The 19706-nt window shown below is 36.1% G+C and overlaps 1 long non-coding RNA gene across 1 annotated transcript in view; it reads right to left on the reverse strand.

Annotated features, from left to right (window-relative positions):
- Positions 1-4196: 4196 nt before the first annotated feature.
- LOC122788326 overlaps positions 4197-19706 on the reverse strand; it is a 138857-nt gene continuing 123347 nt past the window's right edge. The window contains exon 3 of the long non-coding RNA XR_006362638.1: positions 4197-4513. This is a non-coding gene — a long non-coding RNA (uncharacterized LOC122788326). The remainder of the gene's footprint in view (positions 4514-19706) is intronic.

Raw genomic sequence — 19706 nt, forward strand, 5'->3', positions numbered from 1 at the left:
ATATATATGTACATAAAAATATACATGCATTTTTTCTGTGCGGTTGAATTAATATTAACAATAGGGAAAAGATGTGTTTTTTACGATTTCATGGGATAAGAACTGTGCTTTTGGGGGAATTAATGATGTATTAATGGTTGCCAAGCAACTAAGTTTATGGAATTTTGTCACCTTTATTGGGATTACCAGGATACTTAAATTAATGAGAGACGTGTGTTTTTTATTCACTTTGAAAAAGTTCTGCATTGTGGCAGGACGAAAGCACTTGTGCATTTAATTTACCACTACATTTTTGTTGTGCAACCTGACTTAGTGTGCTGTAACCACAGTTTCTCTTTATTTGTGTCATATTGGCGATTAATTCCATTTTTTATTAGTATTTTAAAAAGAGAGGAACCATCAATACGAGAAAAAGAAAAGATGTGGCAGCTGTGATATCTACAGATAGTAAAGATATATCTGATGCTGCTTCATATAGGCCCCTTTTAATTTTAAATGATGATTATAAAGTGTTTATGTCTATAATGGGTAAAAGAATGGCAATGGTATTGCCAACATTTATATATATATATATATATATATATATATATATATATATATATATATATATATATATATATATATATCCAAGTCTTGCCACCATGGTGGAGGTAAAAGATCAAACTGTTTAAAAAAAAATCTGTTTAATAAAATGCAATAAAATAACTCAGTTCAAAAAAACAGGATAAATCTTGACAAGATATACAGGACAAGCACTTTCATCTAACTAAGCCTTCTTCTGATCTTCCCATTTTCTGTAATCCAAGGATATTTAAACAGGTAACCACCAATGAAGACAAAGCTATCTAGGTAATTTCACAGATAAAATGCAGGATTTAAAGGAACTTCAGCCTGTAAATTGTCTATCCAGCACATCTCTAAGTATTCTGTGCAATTTTGTTTGTCTCCACCTCTTAAATTTTCTTCCACTAATTACAAAACAATAAATAGAACTTTTTGTGTAAGATAACTTTGTATATGCCGTGCCAAAGCATTATTCCTATTCTCCGGGTGTATATCACTCAAATGATGTGATACTCTCTCTTTTAAACATCTGTTCATTTTTCCCATATAGAAGCTAACACACTGTTCACATGTAGCTGTGTATACAAGATTGCAACTTACACAATCAGCATAAACATTAAGCCTGTAAAGTCTATGTGTAATTGGATGTTCAAAAAGATTTTTTGTGTTAATAAAAGTGCGTGCCTTGCATCTCCTACAGGGATATGTCCCTATTTTTGTAATATGTGTCTTCACTCTCCTCTGAACATCTTGTTAGAATAATCGCTTCAGGTTCTTCCTATTCCTGAAACAAAACTTCGGATGTTCCCCAACTATTCTCCTGACATTGGGATCTGCTGTTAAAATTTTGCAATTTTTTTTTTTATTAATTGACATATTTGCTCTGCATCATTGCTGAATGTTAAAAAACAAATTCCCCCTTCTGTAGTATTAGTTCTTACTTTTTGATCTACTTCATCTGTATTGTCTTGCTTAGAGTAATACAGTCTTCCTACGTACTGTTCTAAGCCTTTCTATCACTGATGGCTCTATTAATTTTTTTACTATTGTAACCATGTTGTTTAAGATTCTGTAACATATGTTCAATCTCAGCATTATAACTGGTATTATTTGTACATAATCTTGAAGTTCTCAAGAACTGTCCTTTTAATATATGTGAATATACATGTTTGGGGTGCATGCTCATCCTATGGAGCATGTAATTCTTCAAATAATCTTTTCTATGGATATTCATGCTCAGTGCATGATGCAGGTCAAATTCCAACCTAACGTCCAGAAAATCAATGCTATTGTTAGAGCTTTGTGTCTCAAAACTTAGAAATGACATTGTTTCACCAAGATACTTACTGAATTTGTACAATTCAGTATCATTTCCTGCCCATAAGAAAAATATATCATCCACAAATCTCTTGTAGAATAAAATATATGTCCTCCAAGGATTTACTTCATTCACTACATGTTGATTTTCCCAATATGCCATGATAATATTGGACTAGCTTTTGGCACAGGCTGTGCCCATCGCTACCCACATCTTTGCCAATAATAATTACTCCCAAAATTATGATCTTAAGTAAAGAATATACTTGAATGATAGTACAACTTTCAAGGGTGTGATCTTCCTCCAATAAGTCACAAACAGCTTTTATGCCATAATCATTCAGTGTTAGCATAAATAGGCTCCTTACATCCATCATTACCAAACTCAGTATTAATTCTGGATTAATATTGTCAAAGCTTTGATATAATTATCTTAAAAAAATGTGAAGTATATTTCAAAACTGTGGGTACTTTCATAGCTATAGGCTTTAAATGATGTTCCACAAAAATGGAGGCTGGCTGTGTAAGCTGTCCACTCCCAGATATAATTGGATACATCGGTGGATCCATAAGATTTTTATTTATCTTCAGGAAGCCTTTTATAATTGGAATTAGAGGATGTTCTACCATTAAATAGTCGGGTTCCTATCATATGATCAAAGTCTTACAACTTCGAATCATTAAAGAATGAACTTTAATGATCGAAGTTGTAAAACCTCGAAGCATATAATGGAGATCACCATAAAGCAGAGAAAGGGAAGATTTCCCTTTACTGCACTGTAGTGTGATCTCGGAGTTGGTATATATAAGTAGCAAGGGTGTGGGGGGTGCAGGGGGCTTGCCCTCCTGCATAGAGCATTTTTTTTTTTTACTCTTTTTACTTTTTTATTTTTATGTGTGTTCAAAGGTCCAAGACTTTGGTCATTAAAGTTTGTCCTTTAATGATTCAAAGTTTTGGAACTTCGATCATATCATATAGACCCCAAATAGTCATATAATTATTTTCTAATGATGTGCAACATAAACATATCATACAGGTATTTTTTGACCTTAACAATACTATTATTTACATCCCATCTAAAAATGTTTTTATATGTTTATTCATCTTTTAGCATATCCATCATCCTTTGAGCATAGTTCCATGTGTCCATGACTACTATACCACCTCCTTTATCAGTGGGTCTTATAATTATTTTCTTCATTCTTCATTAATCCTTGCAAAGCCCTATTTTTAGCTGCATTTAAATTATAAGAGGTTTTCTAATGTGTTTTGTTTTGTTCCGAAGTTCCAAGACTTCCATCTCACACACCTTAATAAACATATCTACAGCTAGATGTGATAAAGGAATATAGGTACTCTGCTTCATAAAAATATTATTAGATCCATTTATATCTATACCAAATAAATTCTTCAGCAGCACATTGTGCCCAAAAGTTTTACTGTCTAGCACAAATTCATCTAGTTTAGATGAATACGCTGGCATAAATGTTAAACCTTTAAGTATTGCAATCTCTGTTTCACTTAAAGAATTATTAGAGAGATTCAATACTAAGACATTGTCATAGGTTCATAATTTCATAGGTGTTTACTAGGCTAAAGACCACAAGGGCCTTTTTAAGCCTAGCCATGCATTCCAAATCTCTGACAGGTTCTGATACCCTTGATAAGTGTAAGCATGGGTCTGAAAGATGAACAATTTATAGGTTACCTGTGTCCATTAGACACGTAGGTGCCAAACCAGGGATGAATTTCTGGTTTCCCATCCAATTGTCCAAGTTGCACTTGAATTGGGTTAGGGAGGAACTCTGCTTCACATGGATGGGGAACCAGTTCCATAGATAGGGTAGTCTCTGGGATAATCTCTCCAGCAGGTACTATTTATAACACTGGCAAGGTTTGAGGCTTTATATTGGGTAATTCTGGTGCTATTTGTTTTGTGGATATGCAGGAGGTCCATCAGAGTGGGGTCTGACAATGCCCTGTATGCCAGGCATAGATCTCCCCTCAAAAGCCTGTAGGAGACAGAAAGGGATAGGGCCGTGTGGCAGTCTACATAGGACATTCTACTTATGCCCTGTATTCTTTTAGTGAGGAACCTCTGTGGATGTTCCAGTTGTTTGATATGCCTGGTTAGGTACATACCAAAGGGGGCATTGTACTCAATGATAGTCTGAATGCCAAACAGAGTGGAACAATGACTTCCTTGGACTTAGATGCCATATCTTTGTAAGTTGCACAACACAGAATGATTTCCTCACCACTGTAGACATGTGATGGTCGATGGCTTGATTACTATCTGTGTGTGTCCCTAAGTCCGTGACTACTGGGTCAACTCTATGAGGTGTGTTGTCAATATGATAGTTACCAGAAATGAATGACTTCCCAAAGGTAAACTACTATGCCTTTTTTGGCATTTAGTTTTAGTCCATGGTTGTGACATCCCTTTGTGTTAACCTGACATCTTCCTTCTTTTTCTGCCCCTGCTGATGGAGCGGATCCTGTTCTTCATAAATTTCTGTTCAGAGGTATTGGAAGAGTTAGAAAAAACAAAGCATAATTCTCCGTATTCTTCAGTCTTTCTCCTAGTCCTGTAGTAGTTCGATCATTCTCCAATAAGATGTCATTGTCTTGCTGTAAAAGAGAAAACACATCACTTTGTTAAGATTTCTCTTAGTTGTAATTCTCTTTTCATTGTTACTACCTTTGTCAGATTTATTTTTCATATCAGAAGAATTCCTTGTGTCATTAGGAATAGGTTTCGCCTGATTAGCTTACTCCATCACTTTCATATTACTATTCATGGATCAATTCATTCTTGGCCAATCAAATACATTGCCACTTTTAAAATCACTAAAATCCCTCGCAATTTTTTTTACTCTTAATAGTTCTCAGTTTTTCATCATATAAGGTTAATGTACATTGCCACTCTTCAATCTTCACAATAAATATATCAGAGAATGCCAAATTCTCTAATTCCTGTTGTTTGTTTTCTATAAGCTTTGCAACATCATCTTCTATCGGCCTAAAAAATCAATAAGTAACTTAAGATATTTAAATCCGGTCTCAAGGTTAATGCCTTGCCATTTACTTAAAAGTTCCAATAACCAAGTTCAACATTCCCACCTTCATCCTTGTATGCAAACAGTAGTGAAACAAAAATAATGAATACTCAAATAAACACGCTGAAAGCTTTGAAGGCAAGCCTTACCAAAGAAAAAAATATATATGTCCAAGTAAAGCAAAGTTTTGCCACCTTGGGGGAGGTAAAAGATCAAAGTGTTTAAAAAACAACTGTTTAATAAAATGCAATAAAATAACACAGTTCAAAAAAACAGGATAAATCTTGTTAAGACAAATAGGACAAGCGCTTTCAACTGTCTAAGCCTTCTTCAGATCCTGTCATTTCCAGTAATCCAAAGATATTTAAACAGGTAAGCACCAATGAAAACAATGCTAGCTAGGTAATTTCCTTCATTCAGTGCATTTTTTAAAGGCACCATACCATAAAGTCCTGGTTCCTTATCAGCCTGTAAACTTGCTATTAAACACATGTCTAAGAGTTCTGTGTGATTTTGTATGTCCCGAAGTTATCCTACACATAAATTTCTATTTATGGTTTTTGCAATTACTGGAAGAAATTTTAAAAGGTGGATTACAGGAAATAGCAGGATGTGAAGAAGGCTTAGATAACTGAAAGCACTTGTCGTGTTTGTCTTATCAAGAATACTAATGAACAACATAAACCATTTGTTGAAATTAAATTTAGCAGATGTTGCTGCCAAATTTCCAATGACATCACTACAAGATATGCCTTTTAATAAAATATTTTGAAGTAGAGGATGCAGCATTTAAACTGAAATGTCTATAGTGGCAGCACATTTGGAAGCCTGCCTGCACCACAAGGTAATATCGAGAGGACTAAGACTCAATAATCTTATGGGAATGTGTATACATAATTTTTAGGCAAATGGCAAGTCATTAACCTTGAGACCAGATTTAAATATATTAAGTTATTTATTGATTTCTTTAGGCCAATAGAAGAAGTTGTTGCGAAGCTCATAGATAGTAAACAACCAGAATTAGAAAATTTAGCATTCTCTGATACATTTATTGTGAAGATCAAGGAGTTGCAATGTACATTAACCTTATATGATGAAAGACTGAGAACTATTATGAGCAAAAAGCTTGCAAGGGATTTTACTAATTTTAAAAGTGGCAATGTAATTAATTGGCCAAGAATGAATCAACCCATGAATAATAATATGAAATTGATGCAAACTAATCAGGAGAAACCTATTCCTAATCATGCAAGGGATTCTCCTGATATGAAAAATAAACCTAACAAAGGTAGTAACTATGAAAAGAGAATTAAAACTAAGAAAAATCTGAACCAGAGTGATGTGTTTTTTTTTTCACAGCAAGACAATGACATCTTATTGGAGAATGATTGAACTACAACAGAACTAGGAACAAGACCAAAGAATAATGAGAATTCTGCTTCATTTTTCTGACTCTTCTAATACCTCTGAAACAGAAACTTATGAAGAACAGGATCCACTCTACCAGCAGGGGCAGAAAAAGAAGGAAGATGTTGGGTTAACACGGAGGGACAATGTCTTAGTAGTGAATCTCTGTAATCATTCTTTAAGTGAAACCGAGATTCCAATGCTTAACAAAGGTTTAAAGTTTATATCAGCGTATTCATCTAAACTAGATGAATTTGTGCTAGACATTAAAACATTTGGACACAATGTGTGGCTGAAGAATTTATTTGGCATGGATATAAATAGATCTAGTACTATTTTTACGAAGCCGAGTACCTATAATCCTTTATCACATCTAGCTGTAGATATGTTTACTAAGGTGTGTGAGATGGAAGTCTTGGAACTTAGGAATAAAACAAATAAAACACATAAGAAGACCTTTTATAATTTAAATGCAGCTGAAAATTAGGCTTTGCAAGGATTAAAGAAGAATGGAAAAAAAATAATTATAAGACCCACTGATAAAGGAGGCAGTATAGTAGTCATGGACACCTTGGACTATACTCAAAGGATGATGATTATGCTAAAAGATGAACAAAAATATAAAAAACTTTTTAGATGGGACATGAATAATATTATTGTTAAGGTCAAAAATTACCTATATGATATGTTGATGTTGCGCATCATTAGCAAAGAATTATATGACTATCTGCTAGCAGAACATCCTCTAATTCCTATTATAAAAGGCCTCCTAAAGATGCATAAAAATCTTATGCATCTGTCAATGCGTCCAATTGTATTTAGGAGTGGACGGCTTACACAGCCAGCTTCCATTTTTGTGGAACATCATTTGAAGCCTATAACTATGAATGTACCCACAATTTTGAAAGATAAGTCACAGTTTTTAAGATCTTTATATCAAAGCTTTGACAGTATTAATCCAGAATTAATACTGAGTTTGGTAACGATAGATGTAAGGAGCCTATTTATACCAATACTGAATGATTATGGCAGAAAAGCCTTTCATGACTTATTGGAGGAAGATAATACCCTTGAAAGTTGTACTATCATTCAGATATGTTCTTTACTTAGGATCATCTTTGAAAATAATGTTTTAATTTTTGGGAGTAATTATTACTGGCAAAGAAGGGGGTTAGCAATGGGACTCACCCTGTACCAACAGCTAGTCCAATATTGCCATGGCATATTGGGTACATCAGCATGCACTAAATGAAGTAAATCCTTTGAGAAGATGTATTTTTTTCTACAAGAGATTTGTGGATGATATCTTTGTTATCAGCAGGAAATTATACTGAATTGTACAAATTCAGTAAGTACCTTGGTGAAACACGTAGTTTCTAAGTTTTGAGACACAAATTTCTAATAGTACCATTGATTTTCTGGACATTAGGTTGGATTTTGACCCACACTGTGCACAGAGCAAGAATATCCTTAGAAAAGTTTTTTAGAAGAATCACATGCTCCATAGGATGAGCATGCATCCCACACATGTATATTCACATATATTAAAAGGGGAGTTCTTGACAACTTCGAGATTATGTACAGATGACACCAGTTATAATGCTGAGATCAAACATCTGTCACAGAATCTTAAATAATGTGGTTACAATAGTAAAGAAATTAACAGCGCCATCAGTGATAGTAAGGCTTTGAGAAAGTCCGTAGGAAAACTGCATTATCTAAGCAAGACAATACAGATGGAGTAAATCAAAAAGTAAGAACTAATACTACAGAAGAGGGGATTAGGTTTTTGTTAACATTCAGCAATTATGTGGAGTAAATATGTCAGGTAATAAAAAAATAACTGGAAAATTTTAACTGCAGGTCCCAATTTCAGGAGAATAGTTGGGGAACATCTGGAGTTTGTTTCAGGAATAGTTCATAGGTTCATAGCTTAGTTCTAGGCTAACTGCCCTTGTGAGCCATTTTAAGCCTAGCCAATTATTCCTTATGAGACTCAAACCCTGCACCTTGTGTTTGTAAAGCAAACACCTTAACCATTAGGCCACCCTCCCAACCAAGGAAGAACCTGAAGCGATTGTTGTGCCAAAATATTCAGAAAAGGCCAAAGATGCATATTACAAAAACAGGGACATATCCCTGTAGGAGACTCAAGGCATGCACTTTTATTAACACAGAAAATCTTTTTGAACATCCAATTACACATAGACTTTACAGGCTTAATGTTTATGCTGACTGAGTAAGTCAGAATCTTGTATACATAGTTACATGTGAACAGTGCGTTTGCTTCTATGTGGGAATGATTAACAGAAGTTTAAAAGAGAGAATATCACATCATTTGAATGATATATAGTACTCCTGCAGAATAGGAATAATGCTTTGGCATGGCATATACAAAGTTATCCTACACATACATTTCTATTTATGGTTTTGCAATTAGTAGAAGAAAATTTAAGAGGTGGAGACATACAAAATCACACAGAATACTTAGAGGTGTTTTGGATAGCCAATTTGCAGGCTGATAAGGAACCAGGACTTGATGGTATGGTTCTTTTAAAACCTGTGTTGAAAGGAAGGAAATGACCTATATAGCATTGTTTTCATTTGTGCTTGGCTGTTTAAATATCTTTGGATTACAGGAAATAGAAGGATCTGAAGAAGACTTAGATAGCTGAAAGCACTTGTCCTGTTTGTCTTATCAAGCTTGATCCTGTTTTTTTGAACTGCGTTATTTTATTGTGGTTTATTTAAACAGATGTTTTTAAACAGTTTGATCTTTTACCTCCACCATGGAGGAAAGACTTTGCTTTACTTGGACACATATATTTTTATCTTTGGTAAGGCTTGCTTTCAAAGCTTTCAGTGTGTTTATTTGAGTATTCAAAATGGATCAATTGGGTTTTGGGGAGAGAAGTCAAACATATGCCAACATTAATAGAACAATGATACTCAAGAGAGAAGCAGAATCTAAGAAAATACTGCTGTTGTTGGTGGGTCTTGATACAGGGAAAGCATTCAACAAAGTAAGCTGGGATTTTATAAGTAATGCAGTGGAAGCATTTGCATTAACTGATGCAATAATAAGATTACTTAGGAAGAGTGGGACAGTGCCTCTCTGATAAGTTGTATCTGAACAGAGGAACCAGGCAAGTGTGTTCTCTTTCCCCTTTGTTATTTGTTTTATATTTAGAACCATTGTCAAAGACATTAAGGGTTTCAGAAATTCAAGGATATAATTGGTATGGTAATCAAGAAAAGTTGGCTTTATTTGCAGGCGATATTATTTTACACCTGATAAAACCAGAAAAGGACATCTCGATGTTGTGGAATATTCTAAGACAATTTCAAGTTTTTTTTTTCAGGATACAGAATTAATGTAGATAAAACAAAGGCTATAGCTATAAACTGTATACGCACACGTTAATCTGCACTGCTAAAAATATTCCCTCCCTCCAGTCCCTCACCCAAACAGTCTTCTTAACTGTCGAAAATTGGTTTATGCAACACTGCCTCCTCCTTAACCCCCAAAAAACTAAGCTTCTTCTCTTTACTCCCACTCATAAATCTCCCACACCTCTCTTTACTATCTCCTTGAATAATGCAACCAGTATTAACCCTGATAAAACCACTCGATTACTAGGTGTAACTATTGATAACAGTCTCAATTATGATGAACACATCAACACCACTATTAAAGCTGTCAACAAAAAAAATTGTGACTCTCTACAGAATTAAACCCTTTCTTACCCCAGTAGCTAGAAAAACCATTGCTCAGACACACCTGATCTCCACCCTCTTCTATGCATCACCTATCTATACTAACTTATCCAAAAATAACATTACCAAACTCTCTATCTGCTACAACAGCATAGCCAGATTCATTACTGCTACTCCCCTAAGAACACACCATTGTCTTAACCTCAAACAGCTAGATTGGTTAGAGCTAACTAACCACTTACTCTATCAACAACTACTCATCATTCAAAAGACCCTCTACTACCCTGATGCCACCCCTAGCCTTACAAAACTGATCATACCATATAAAAACCTAGCCACACTCCGTTCTGCTAACAAACTCCTAGTATCTCTAACTAAATCATGTAATAAAGCTGGGGATTCATTATTTTCAAATTCCATAGGTAAAAACTGGAATCAACTCCCTCAAGAAATAACTAATCAAAACTCTACCTCTCTTTTCAAAAAACACATCAGAGAACATCTTAAAGCACAGTGGCTGTGTCCTTGTGCTAATCCCGACTGAAACCATGTCCTCATTTACCTAATTTTCCTCCCTTTCCCCTTACTGAGCTCCTCACAAACACTTTCAATAGTTTGAGAGTTATATCTGAGAAGTAGACTTTACCAGCAACCTTTTTTAACTTCATCTTGTGTTATTGTTTCTGTTTTATAAGTTGAATACAGTAGTATATATTAGTAGTAGTGTTATTGTCTCTGTTTTATAAGTCTAATACAGTAGTATATATTATAAGTTTATCTCCTATTTTTAGTATTTCTTTTGTGTTGAAATTGATTTTCTTTTTTTTACCTTGTATTGTTTACTCATATTAATGCTTTATGTGCAAAATCATTGTTTATTGCCTGTACTGGAGCTTTTCTCCCCGGGCCTCTACTGAAAACAGATACATGTCCAGCTAGACTAGCCCGGTCAACAAATGTAAAATAAAATAAATAAAATAATCATGGCTTAATTGCAAAGTGGTCTGCCACGGTTTCATGGTCACTGTAATGTAGTTGATCAGTGTAGTGTGTAACTTATAGGTTTTTAAGCACTCATTTATCCATGAATGTGGGATACTATCAGATTCTTTTTTTATAGTCGATCCATGCCATACTTAAATTCTTCCCCTTTTTACAGTTCTCCAGTATGACTTTATTTAACAACAAATGATCCTTTGTTCCATATGACTTTCTTTTATTGAGCTTTTGTTCTACTGCCATAATTGAGTTTTCTTCTAAATGACTACAAACTCCATAAGCATCAATTCCCATACATAGTTTATACATCGTCGGAAGGCAAGTTATTGGTCTATAATTTTTAGGGTAGCTTGCAGGTTCACTCAAGTAGGGGCATTGTTTTGCCTGTTGTTAGCCACGTTGGTGTCTGTTCAGGGTGCGCATACACATAGTTCTCACTCATGGCTAAATCTTCATGCAAAGATGTTAATACTTTTAACCAAAAGTTAGGTACTGCATCTGGGCCTGGGGTTTTCCAATTAGAGACTTTTCTGAACTTTGTTTCAATCTCTCTGGTTGTTACTTCATCCCATTTCATATCCTACACCTTTAAACTTCTTATTCTTTCTTTTACTTCTTCTATCCATTTAGCATCTGTGCTATGTTATGTTCCACCTGATCTTCATAGATACTTCTCCAAAATGTATCTATTTCCCCTTTTTTGGCAGTCTTTCAATTCCTTTTATCTTGTTTCCCAGTTCTCTATAAAACTTTTTTGAGTCATCAACAAATTGCTTATTTTGTACTTTTCCTTTATATTTATCTACGTATCTTCTAAATTTTTCTGCCTGTGCTGAAATTTTTAGTTTGTTATTTGCGATAGTGCATACTATAGTAATACTACATAGTAATACTGTGCATTACTTTTATCACCTCTATCTTTCTTAGTATTTTTGTTGATCTATTCCCTCTTTTATATTCTTCTAATAGTGACACTACTTGTCTTAATTGCTTTATAGTTTTCTCTATTTGATACTTCTATGATGGTATTCAATTTCTCCCCTTCCTTTCCCTTGCTACCCTGTATTCTTGTGGTAGAACTTTATCAGTTATTAATTTAACAGCAGAATCCTGTTTACTTCTGTTATATCGCATGGATCTCTATGGACAGTCCTAATTATTGCATTCATTTGTTTTATCAGACTTCTGACTTTTTGGGTTTTATTGAACTTCTGTAGTCAATTTCTCTCATTGATCTTAATATACCTATCTATGTATATTAAATCAAGCAACACTTCTCTTAGCTCATTTTCTTCCAAACTGAGGACACATTGTTTTCCATTTCCTCTGGGCATTCTATAGAAAATTCTGTAGCATCTTCCTGTGGAATATTTTCTTCAATTTCATCCTGTGCCATCCATTGTTCTGTCATATGGGAACTCACTGGCATATCACTCCTCAACATTAACTGCATCAGAGTTTCCACAGTTTCCTGTTCCTTCCTTTGCTGTCTAGCTTCAAGTGAACATTTATACTGGTTTCGTGTGGAAGGCACCACATATCTTCATATGGCACCTGACCAATTGCTTCTTGTTCCACTGGTTTTTCCTTAATTTGGATATCCATTAGTCTATCCTGCTGTGGTGCCTAGATTTGCTACACTGAACCCTTCACTTTGCAGGTGCTCCATAACCTCAGTTTCTGTCTCTTTAACTTCTCCATTATGATCTCCTTTTCTACTTTTCCTCTTTATCTTCTTATTTTCGTATAGTAAAGTTTTCCATGTCAGAATTCCTTTGCCTGTATTTCTCTTCAAACATCTTTGGTGCTGCTCTTTTTGTATTGGTTAGCTCTGCTTTCTCTTTTGCATAAATATTACACCATAGTAAATCTCTTTTTCTTTTCCATGTCCATATTTCTTCTTTAGATGTCTCTTGATCTTTCTGTTTCTCCTTTGGGGACTCACTCCATCATGTTGTGATGTAACCTGTGTTAGACCTTCTACACCAAATCCTTCACTTTGCAGACACTCCATAACTTAAATTTCTGTTTTTTTAGCTTCTACTTTACTAATCTTCTTTTCTACATTCCATCTTTGTGATTTTTTTTTTTATTGTAAAATTTTCCATATCCGGATACCTTTGCCTGTATTTCTCTCTGGATATCTTTGGGGCTGCCTTCTCTATACTGATTAATTTGGCTTTCTCCTTTGCATAAATATTGCACCATATCAAATCTCTCTTTCTTTCCCATGTCCATATTTCTTTTTTATACTTTTCACTTATCTCTAGGTTTTGTTGTTTATATTTTCGCACTTCCTCAGATGATGCTTTTTCCAAACAGATCAAAGTTTCTTGATCTATATAATGTTTTTCACAAATCTGTTGTATTAATGAACGCAAATTTTCATTTGAAGTTTCTGACAGTTTTACTTGTGGAACTATTTTTCTTTCCTCTAATTTCTCTCTTAATCATTTTGTATACCTTGTGTCCAGAAATGCTAGGCTTTTTGCATAATAGTAACAAAACATAATTTCTTTCTTAGCCTCAATAGTCCACTCTGTCGTCTTTATGGATCTTCTTTGGCCTATCAGTTTTTGTGATTTTTGTGGACTGCTTCTTCCTTTTACAACAGGGGCCCATCCTCCCCCTGGGCCTAGCCTGGTCCCATTGTAAAAATGTTTCCATATTTTGAGGATTTTACATTGTCATTTTTTCCAGTCCTGCCACCAGTGTGCCTACCAGGATTGGGCACTTTTTTATCCTGGGTCTTGTGCACCCAGCTATCTCTTTTCATTTTTGACCTACTTCTGTCCATGATATATGATTTATAAACAGTCTATATATTTGTGTCGCCTTGGTGAGATTTTGTGAAAACAGGGTCCACCTCACGAAGGTACTCACCAAGAGTTGAGGATGAAGTCAATTTTAGCACTACTACTCTCCTTTGCTTGCTGAATTTTCATCTCTCCATTCAGACCCTGTTATATTCATATTATATTCATAAAGTAGCAGAAAGTATTCTAAGATGTAAGCCAATGCAGGAATGGAGAAAGGAGATTCTGCAGATAGGGATGACTGCAATTAGGGGTACAGAGAATAGGCAAGAGAGGGATGGAATTTACTGGACGAAAATAGCAAAGGAACCAAGGTATTCGGAACAAATAATTAAAGGGGGGAATGTAATAGAATTGAACAAAGCCAAGAAGACATTTGGACTGTAGGCTAGAGATTGCCTTCCCTACTAGGGATTGATATCAGAGTGCAGACAAAGAGAAAGTGATAGGGTAATCCTAAGTAAAAGACCTGCAATGGTCGAGTTTTCGGTTGAATCTAAAACAGAAACTGCTGTTAAAAAGGGATAGTTAGTGGGGCATATAAAGTATTACACAATAGCTACAGGAATCAATCAGAGGAGGTTAGAAAAGATAGGGAAATGAGCTTGGATAAGCAATTCACAAAGATGCAATGAGAGGACATACGTATGACTGTCAAACATTCAACTAAGTCTCAAAGATTTAGGATTTTTGTTTGGAAGTGTTTGCATAGGTATTTTTATATTCCAAGCAGATTCCAAAGAATTTTCCTTGAGTAGATGGCAAATGGTGGAGGTATGCCAGGGAAGAAAGTAACTGGGAACATATGTTTTGGGAGTGTAATGAGTTGGCAGACTTTAAAAATTCCATACAGAGTACTGTGGCAGAAATACAGGACAACCAAATAGATGTAACTAAGGAAATTATATTTTGAGCTGGGATACAGGATTTATATTCCCTAGACATTGTAAGGCCTTGTTAAGTTTGCTTCTGGTAGCTGCCAGAAAAGCAATTACTAAATGGAGATCAAACCAATTGTACCTGAAGTAGTGAATATTGTAACAGGGAGAAAATAACCAGAAATGGGATCTTTAGAAAAGGGTAGGAGAAAAATTACATAAAAAAAGAATGGAAACTGCTGGAACAATAGGTTCATAGATTAATACTAGGCTAACTGTCCTTGTGGGCCATTTTAAGCCTAGCTAATTATCCCATGTAAGAATCAAACCCTGCAACTTGTGTCTATAAGCTAAACACCTTAACCATTATGGCAAACTTCCCACCCATACATGCAGAAAATGTTTTGGAGGAGGATAGATGTTTAATGGAAGGCAGGAATTGACCGATTTATGTAATGTTGGATTGATTATAGTGTACAAAAGAACATAAGTAATGTATAATGTTTGTAACTGTAGACAAGTTAATATGGTTTGTTTTCTTTTATATAAATGTAAGTTAAGTTCTATCACAAGTGTGATAATTCAATAAAAGTATTTAAAAAAAGGTCAACAATCTCAGGTGAGCAGCACACCCCTTATGCTGCACTGCACTGTCAAAACTGGAAATACTGACCCAGCTATCTGGTGTGGTAATAAAGCCCATGGCATTTTGGTCTTTCAACACCAAAGGCTAGTGTGCTATATGCTGAGCTACACAGACTGCAAAGGATGACACCCCTATATTATATAAAATATCATTAGTAATACTGATTAAATACAAACCTGAGCTAAAAAAGAGATGTACAAGTACCTCTTGTATCATTCTGGGATGTTATCAAGAATATATCATATAAGCCATGGGTCTCAAAATTCAGCCACAGGGCCAGATGTGGCCATGAGCATGCAATGCCTGGCCCTTACAAAATACTCTGATTCAACAAAGAGTAATACCTATTCTGCATTTCTCTGTTTCAGATGATTACTGCTTCAGTTTCTAGACTCTTATTGGTTCATCCACAGCACATCATTGAACTAATGAAAGACTTCTTTCTGCATCATGTTGCCACATGACCAGTCCACTTACTGTCTTAAGAGTACAGTGTGAATTTTCTTAGTAGCCATGAATACTGTACACCATCCAACCAGTCCGTAGGTTTCCTTAATGCTAGAAGTTTGTTCTCATCTATCATGCCTTCTTTCCCTAATCTGTTCTCCTCTATATGTAGGTTTTTTGTCTCTATTTTTTTTGTATTTAATTTCTACTATATATTCAGGTGCTGTCTGGGCTTGCTGGAACACTGCAAGCATCATATGCATGGTAACCATGCTGTTTACTAGTTATCTGCTACATATTCCTTCTTTTACTTCTGTTAAAAGCACTGAAACCTGGAGTCCAACTTGTAACAGATTTAGGTCATTATTGTCAAGATTGTCAGGAACACTGCACCATCCTGTGTTAGGCGGCAATGGAGACCTCCAGTAGTACCAGGAAAGGATTATTATGCTGTGGTAAATGGCTGTGCTAATTTGGAAATGAAACTTCTTGCTAGTAGTGTTGTTTTCTAATTCAAGTATATTTAGAAGCTGTCCCAGGCAAAGAAAGTCTAGAAGTCTGGTTAAAGCTGTGGAAATGTACCAAAGATATTTTTAAATGTATAAGATTTCTGCTATTTCATACTATTGCTGTAATTTATGTTGGTGCTTAAAAGAGTTACTGTAACTTTACCCCCTGCTTTGTTTCTTTTATGAATGTTTATTCTTGATAATAATTATTAATCGTGTAACATTTCATTTAGATTTTTAATATACTACATTCAGTTCTAAATCAGACATATTTTAGCAGAAAAAAGGCATATCTGTGTTACATTTGCTCTCTTACCAAAATATGTAACTGAATTCACAATATCCTTTTTACTGACAGGTACCAGAATAATATAGTCTCTATGGTGCTATTAGTATTTCAACCATTATTTTAATATGTTTTTTTATGTTTTTCATGTATTATTCATGAAAACTGCTTTACTATAATTTAACTAACATTTTATTTTGTAATATTCAGTGTTTGTAATCATAATGGTCTCTCAGCTGTCCCTGAAATTGAATTAAAAAAAAATTGACTGTCCCCTCTAAAATCACTATTTTTTTTAATGAAAAGCAGAATTACTGTCAACAAATAATGTCAGGCATTATAGGTTCATAGGTTCATAGGTTTATAGGTAGGTACTAGGCTATCTGCCCGAGGGCATTTATAAGCCTAGCCAGAGTGTATCAGCTTTCGCCACCCCATTGATTAATTAACTGAGCCTCTGTCAAGCAGAGCCAATAAAGTGATCCCAGGGGTGTACTTTCTGCTACCCATCCACTCGTCAAGGCTTTTCTTGAAGAGTGTTAGTGAGAGGCTATGCCTAGTGTAGTTAGGAATTTTGTTCCAAAGCATTGGGAGTCTCTGTGACAGGAATCTATCCCTCCAGCATGTTCTATTTATTGTTGTGGCGAGATTTAGCTCACTAGAGCACATGGCTCGCAGTGACTTGGATTTCTTTAGGTGGAGCATGTCCATCAGTTCTGAGTTGGACATGGCTTTGTAAGTCAGGCAGAGATCACCTCTGAGTAAGCGATATGCCACTGAGTACAGCCAGAGTTTTTTCAGTCGGGCTGCATAGGACATATGTTTGAGTTCAGTAATCCTCTTGGTGAGGTGCTTTTGTGGTCTTTCAAGCTATTGGAAGTGTCTTGTGAGGTACATCCCAAATGGGGCATTGTACTCTATGATGGGTCTAATGAGTGACGAGTAGAGGGGCACTATAACCTCTTTATTTCTAGATGCGAACCCCTTAGTTATTAGATGGGCCACATAGAAGGATTTCCTAACTACTTTGGCAATATGATTGTCAAAGGAAAGATTACTATCTACCTGGGTCCCCAGATCTCTTATTACCTCTTCTGTATTAAGGGAGCTGCCGCCTATGTGGTAATTCATGGGTGTTTTGTTTTTCTCAAACGGGATGACTATGCATTTTTTGGCATTTAGCTTGAGGCCGTGACTTTGACACCAGGTGTCTGTCTCAGTAAAGCCTTTTTGGAGGATGCCCGTGTCAGTTGGAGAGTCAGTTATGGCTCCCAGTTTGCAGTCATCGGTGAACTTGGTTAGCCATAGTCCTCCTGTGTTTGCCTGTACTTCTGAGAAATATATGCCGAATAGTAGGGGTCCCAGAACTGAGCCTTGCGGGACACCACTTGTGACTGGTTTAGAGTCAGACCTGGAGCCCGCTATTCTTACCGTGTGAGTTTTGTCTGTAAGCCAGTTGGCAACCCATCTTGTGACGTAGGGGTTTATGTTCAGGCTGGTGAGTTTTTCTATAATACCCGAATGAGGAATGGTGTTGAACGCCTTGGCGAAATCAAGGTAGGCTGTGTGAACCACCTTTCCCTCATCTATGGCCTTGGTAACTATCTCGAAGAACTCAACCAGGTTTAGTAGGCATGATCTGCCCTTAACAAAGCCGAACTGGGTCGGGTCAAGTTTTTGGAGGTTCCCAATTGTGGATATAAATTTAGTAACAGTACTGAACTGTCCTTGATTCGGGAGGATGCAGAATGTCTTAGTCCAGAAATTTTCAGTAACCCATTTTATACTCAAGACATGCTGCTGTGACCCAGTCAGTCTCGGTTCAATTAGTGGCTTGGGCAACTGAGTGAGCAGCAGGGAGGGATAGGTGTGTTCATCTCAAGTGGGAGGGTGTTCATCAATGACTATCCCTTAAGGAAGGCATGATTCAATGAGGGGAGTTGACAGGACAGACTAATGGACACAGGTAACCTCTAGGTTCATATGTCCATAGATTCATATGTGTTTTACAGTGAACAATGACTTCCTTGGACTTAGATGCCATACCTTGTTTATAAGTTGCACAACATAGAATGATTTCTTCACCACTATAGACACGTGATCAAAGTTTAGTCATCCAGACACCAGTGACATTGGCCTTGACTTCTGAGAAGTAAATGCCAAAAAGCAGTAGTCCAAGGACTGATTCCTATAGTACTCCACTTGTGACTGGCCTCTTTGTAGAGTTGGACTCCTCAATTCTACCTTCCTGGGTCCTGTCTGTGAGCCATTTGGCTATCCACCGGGTGACATAAGGGTTTGTACCTAACCTCTTCAGTTTGTCAACAATGCCCGAGTGTGGTATTATATCAAATGCCTTGGCCAGGTCAAGGTAGGCAGTGTGAACAATTTTGCCCTCATCCATTGCTTTGGTGACCTTCTCAAAGAAGTCCACCAGGCTGAGTAGGCATGATCTGCCCTTGACGAAACCAAACTGAGTTGCGTCCAGTGTCTGGAGGTTTACTATATCTCTGTTGATCATCTCCATAATAATTCTTTCCATGGCTTTACATATAAGACTAGTGAGATTTATGGGTCTGTAGTTTTCAGGGTCTGTAGATGGCCCATCTTTGTGCAGAGGGATGACTGTTGCCTTTCTCCATTCATGAAGCACAAAGGCTGTTTGGAGGCTACGGTTAAATAGTAATTTCAGAGGCCCTGATAGGTTATGTTTCATGCTATTTAGAAAGTATCCTGGGATATTGTCTGAGCCCATTTATGCAATGTTCTTGGTCTTAAAGAGAGCATTAAGAACCTGTTCCCTAGTTATAGTAGGGGGAGTTATATTCTTGAGGGAAGGTTGAGGGGGAGAGAGAACAAAGTTGGAGCTGAATTTTACAGCCAGGAGGTTTTCTATATCTTCTGACTCAGTATAGATGGCTCCATTTACAATGAGCTCTGCACACAATTGTGTATTGCCTTTGAGGTTGCAGACATAGCTAAATAATGCTTTGTGGCTGTCCTTGGCCTGGGAGGCCAAACTTACCTCAAATTTGGCTTTGGCAGACTTTAGTTGTCCTC

The sequence above is a fragment of the Protopterus annectens genome, chromosome 13.part0 (genome assembly GCF_019279795.1).
Source record: "Protopterus annectens isolate FY-2018-M chromosome 13.part0, PAN1.0, whole genome shotgun sequence".
Taxonomy (NCBI): Eukaryota; Metazoa; Chordata; order Ceratodontiformes; family Protopteridae; genus Protopterus; species Protopterus annectens.